Source organism: Tauraco erythrolophus, chromosome 15 (genome assembly GCF_009769465.1).
Source record: "Tauraco erythrolophus isolate bTauEry1 chromosome 15, bTauEry1.pri, whole genome shotgun sequence".
NCBI classification, from domain to species: domain Eukaryota; kingdom Metazoa; phylum Chordata; class Aves; order Musophagiformes; family Musophagidae; genus Tauraco; species Tauraco erythrolophus.
Genome location: NC_141479.1, coordinates 14680724 through 14686723, shown reverse-complemented (window position 1 = coordinate 14686723; position 6000 = coordinate 14680724).

Sequence of the window (6000 nt, the reverse complement as noted above, 5' to 3'; positions counted from 1 at the left end):
GGTTATTTGAGTCCCTCAAATTAGGCTAAGCATTTCTTCCCACGAGTAAGCTGCTTTGAATCGAAGGTACACCAAATCAGACAACTGAACCTGTGAGCTAATGACTGCCAAGACTGACTGCTTTCATAATGTTTTGAACTCCCACATCCAGTTGCAAAGACCTGAGCAAGACACACTGAGAAAAACCTTTCTGAGCTTGCATGGCAGGGTACAGTAGATACTTCTCAGAGAAGGTTTCACTTATTCAGATTTAGGACTGGTTGACATTACTAATTTCAAATTCAAGCCAAGGTGCTGATCATTCTCAGTTTAAAATTACTTTCACAACATATGCCATGCTCAACACCTTGGAAAATCAATTCTATGAGTATTGTCATTGCAACTCATAGATAAAGGCTACTCTCATGACTAAGGCAGGTAGAAATCAATCTCTCGTCCAGAGTCAGATGATTTAAACTCTATCTGTTGATACTGAACTGGTTCAGAAGTCATCTTTCCTTTTCAGCTTGCACTTACCACTTCAGATATCATCACTATCCAAAGTTTCTGGGGAACAAGATTTTATTAATACAGTTGAAATGTCACTGTGTTGATGTTATTAACTTGGTTGACAAAATGAGAAATGTGCTGAATAGATTCTAGAACAAAGAGGTCTATCTTAAGGGGAGGAGAAATGTATATATACACACACATTTGAAGTCTCAGCCTGAATTGGACTTTATTTTGTTCTATTTCTATCTACTGCTTGAATAGTTATGTTCAGAAAGCTATGAAGTGAGCCACCTTTTCTATGGCAACAACAGTAAGAAAAATGTTGAGTTTCCATCATCTAATTTAATTCTATTGATGTGATCTTATGGTAGCAATGATGCTTAAAATGTACCACACTCAAAATACCTTAGCATTTCCCTCCCACTGAAAGAATTTAGATTGTATTATCTTAAACTCATAGTTGAAAGACTCTTATGACACAACTGCAGTGTACACAGTAAGCACACGATTGTCAGTATTAATAGTATATACAAAAGGTCAGGCTCTAATGATATAAAAATGGAAAATAGAATAGAAAAGGAATACTGCTAAGGTATACAATATCTTCTGGTTATTGGATATGCCATAAAAATACCTGTTTATACTATGTAGCATGAGCAGTTGCTTTTCGTTTCAGAGCATGCATAATCATCACTTACAGATAAGCAGCACCAAGAGCTTAAAGTACACATTCACATCTCCTTCTTGTTCATAAATTAAGAGGTCAGTATTTTTTCCCCTTGAAAGTCTCTCAGTTTTTGGAAATTATATTATCTGTATGTATCAAGGGTCAAGTGTGTGGGTTGCAGGCCTCTAATTTCAGTAAGTGGCTGAAAAAGTCCCAGCTAAAGCCTGTGGGGCACTTAGGTCTCCCGAAACGAAGATTTTAAAAGATGAAATCTGTGACTGTGAGAGAAGAAATAAAAAGAAAATTCAGGAAGCGCTGTTATAGACCTAAACCTATATCCATGGCTGATTGTTCTTACTTGTAACAGTTCTATATCCTGAATAAAAGACTAAAAAGTACATTTTGTCTAGAGAAGACAATGCAGCATATGCTAACAGTGACACAAATAAAGTGTCCAGGGATCAATTAATTTATTTGGTAAAGATGTAGTATTATTGGAAAAATTTTGAAGATTAAAAACGACAAAGAAAGTGAATTTAAATCTGATTGTGGGACTACTTCCCCCTTTAAAACTCTGTTTTCCACTTCAGTAGCAGGAGCTGATGGGAATGACTAAAGTATATTGAAAAAGCACGGAGCGACTTTGCCTAAGAGGGATCTCAGAGATTAAATTTTTCTTTTTTTTTTTTTTTTTTTTTTTAAATGAAAGGTGTAAAAGGAGTAGATGTCCTATGCAGGGATATTTCTTATTAAAACCAACTGCATTTGTTAAGCAGGCACATGTACTTCTTATTGACTTTTTTTACTATTGAAGAAAACATCTAAAGTTAGTTTCTTGGGTAACAGCCTGCTCAGTTAACAAATTGCTCACCTGTACATCTTAAGAACCAACTTTCATGAAATAGTTCCATCTCTGAGGACACTGAAGGCCCTCAGCTTACAACTAGGCACAGAAATCAAAGTTCTTTATAGCCAGGATACAAGTTTAAAAAACAAAAACAAAAAAAGGAGAGTTAATAAATAGCAAGCCTAGGAAGAAGCTAGGAGAAAGCTGAGCTCGTTCTATATGCAGTAAGGTAGAACAATAAGGCTGCATGGATGAAAACCTTAGACTAGAACATCACATAATCATCACTTCCCTTCCTAGGGTTTTCTGCCACAAATACTCATACAATTAGGCTGGGAGGTGACAGTAGAGAGAGCTTTTGGGTTTTTATGTTAGCACATTCTATAGGCGTGAAATCTGATAATTTCACAGGTATGCAAAATAGCAACTTCTTCTAGCTGCTTCATCATTTTATTTAAGACAGGTAAAACAAACACAAACGTGTGTTCTGAATGTATTTATTATTTACTGATATTTACTGAGAAGCCTATTGTGAAGTCTCTTCTTGATCGTAACAGTCTGGTATTGAACGTAGAGAAGGAATATCATTTATACAAAAGTACTACGTATTGCTCTTTATCCTTATTGCAGAGAAACTCTTGAAGAATTTCCAAAAGAGAATGAGTGAAGTTAAGAGGATTCTTTATCTATAGCTTTTGTAGTTATCAGCTCTGTTCTTTAATTGAAACTGAAGTGAGCAGCTGTTGGCTTCCCTTTATTAAGCACAAACGTGGTAGAATTGAAACAATAAACAGTTAATGTTATTTGATTTCTGACATTCAGCACCCCCCAAAAAACATCTGGCTGTGATACCCAGAGACATGAATGGCAAGCCGTTTACACAGTCAAGTTGGCTGCTTAGAGATATCAGCCTTTATGAAAGTTGTAGAAGCATTTATTCCTATTTTCGGAGGAAAGAAAGATAGAATCATTTGCGTGAAACAGAGAGTGTGTGTTTGTGCCTGTCTGAAAGAGAGGAAGAGGGAGGGAGAAGTGAGGGTATAGAGTTTGATACCTGTTGGCAACGTGAGCAGGTTTGTGTAACGCCGTTATGTGCCAGGTTGGATTGATTCCACTCTATTTACTCTGGTGCTAAATGCAAACTGTTTGAATGGAGACAGATTCAAGACGTGACTGAACAACCACAAAGGAATTCCTGCCTGTGTTAAGTGGTGTCACCTTCATGGCGGTAGGCAGTGTCTAAATCAGGATTTGAAGTAATCTCTTCTATAATATCCACGTAGAAACTGCCATAGGCTTTCTGTGCTGAAGCCTTGCGGTGCCTCCCAGGCTCCCCAGCCAAGCATCGTGTACGGGTCTGATACTGTCTAGCAGGGATGCTGTCTGACAGCTCGGGGCTCCCGATTGGGATGCTACTACCGAGCAGATATTGTAGCCAAGCAGAATGTAAGGACGTGTTACTCCTCTGTCTTCCTCAAAGAGAAGATGAAGCGTTTAGTGGAACAGCCAGCTTCAGGAGTCAAAAGACTCCTGCATTTCTTCCCTGGGAGCCTTGGCAGTGATGCAACTAATGAGCGACTGGAGTTAAGGGGCTTTCTCCCTCTCCAAAGTTTCACCTGGGTGCATTATCTGTTTAGTCAACCAAAGAAAGGGAAGGGAAACAACTTGTGGGACAGGGATGACTCCTGGCTAGTTATGGCTACAGATTCATTCCCATCTCAGCTTTTAAGAGGAAGAGCAGTATTTCTGGAATGCTTTCCTCTCTGAAAGTATGAAAGGAAACTATCATACCATTCCTATTGATTTATTTGCTTATCTAGGGGGTGCAAAGCTTTGGGGGAGGGAAGCTGATGATAAATCAGGGGGAATTTCCCCCCCCCCCCCGATTCTTTCAGCCTCCTCCTCCCTCATTTACATATCTGGCTAGTGGATGATTTTTATTCTCAGCACGAAAACTGCAATCTATTTCAATGCATGAATGCAGCCCTGCATCTATTCAATACAGTGAAATAGCCCAGAGATTTATTGTACTAAATAAGAAAACAAGGAGAAGAAATGGGTTCTCCAGCCTTGGAAGCAACCCTCTGTGATCCAAAGTCCTCCTGATCCTTTAAAGGGGGGGAAAGAAGGGAAGGAAAAAAAATAAATAAAAACACTCCCAGAAAAACAAAACAGGAGGAGAAATAGCTACACCACCACCAGCACCACCACCACTCCTCCTCCCAAGGGAATAAACCCGAAAATCCTAACTAGCATCTCATGACATTTTAATTATCAGGAATTTCAAAACATCCGACTTAATGAGCCACTACAGTTCAGCCTAATCCTGTACCTATTAATGAGGAAGGCACTCGCACAGTGCACCTTGCAAGAACACAGACAGACACTAAGTCAAAAAGAAATGTACGGAGAGGCAGCTCTCTGCCAGCAAGACATAAATAATATTAATAAAAGGAATACTCACTCTCTCAAGGACCAAGGAAACCGCTCGCTGACAGCCACTTCACACGCGGATTGAAAGGGTGAGGTAAAAACATCAGCCAGTCCCCGTGAACAGGCAGGATTCTCCAGATTTTCTTTTCATGTTTTTTGAGGCTGCTGATGCTGGAGGAGACGCTGGTTACTTGGCTTCTCGGGTTTCTGTGCCTGCATGCTAAAGTGCAGTCACTAATTTCTCCCTTTGCACAAGCCAGCGGCAGCAGCACGTCTCCAGGAAAGCAGGGATATTCCAAATAAATCCACTAATTCCGGGTCTGAGCGCTCCAACGTGCCTGCCTGCCAAATGTAACTGTGAAGTGATGTGGAAAAGTGAGCGGGGAGCCTCCCCTGACAGCTCTTATTGGGCTGATCTCGGAGGCAGGTCTAGCGCTCGGAAATTCGTGTAAGCAGTTTTGGGTGGCGGTTTTCCCCCTCCCTCTCCTTCGCACCCCCTACCCCGCCTTTAACCCGGTAAGCACACAACTTTTCCACAGACCGCGGAGCCGCTCGCTCCCGGAGCCGCGCAGACCCCCGCCCCGCCAACTCCGAGCCGGGGCATTTCCCTCGGGCCGGGCGGGAAGGGAAGGGCGCGGGGGCGAGCGCCGAGGCTGCGCCCGCCGAGGGAGGGATGGAGGGAGGGATGGAGGGAGGAGGCTGGGCTCCGAGCCGCGGGGCCACCGGGAAGGCGCCCGCCGGGGCGGCACAGCAGCGCGGCGGGGCTGGGACGTGCCCGGAGCGCCGGGAGGGAGGAAGAGCGGCGGCAAAGCGCGGCGGGAGCAGAGGGCGAGAAGGAGCCCCCGTCCTCGGAGGCGATGCCCGCCGCGAAGGGCGGCAGCCGCGCTGCGAGCGCCGCGGGTCGGGATCGGGGCCGCGGGAGGAGGCAGGACCCCGCGGAGGGGTAAGGAGGCAGTGGTTCATCTCCGCGACAGACGCTCCGGGCACAGGGAAGGCATCCTTTAAAAACCCTTTTCCAAACCAACCTCAAAGAACTGCAGGCATTTATATTTCCTCTGTACTGTTTTTAAAGCCAAGGGTGGCAATCAAATTATAAGCAGGAGCCTGAACCAGCCTAAACGCAGAACAGATCCAAGACCTCCGCACAGCAGGAGATGGCTGAAGGGCAGCCGTGGTCACGGTAAGCTGTTGACCACCACCCAGTGCCCAAATCCCCTTTGTGACCGACAGTGCCGGCAGCCTGCACAGCCCCGGCTTGTGAGGTGCTGAAAGAGGCTGAAGAACCCCAAGCACTGAGCATCAACTGCCTTTGACTTAACAGAGCTGAAGGTCGCTCGTCCCTTCCGAGAGGCGGGAGCACAGGTCCAGGCAGGGCCGATGAAGTGCCCCTGCGGAGGGCTAAGGACCACCACCGCCCGCGTCAGGGGAGAGGTCAAACTGACCCCTCTGCCCACCTCTCTCTATCACTTGAGTCCGAGATTTCTTCCTTTCTATGACGCATGTATTATTAAATATAATACATTTAACCTGCTAAGAGATAATCACATATATCATAGCTCTA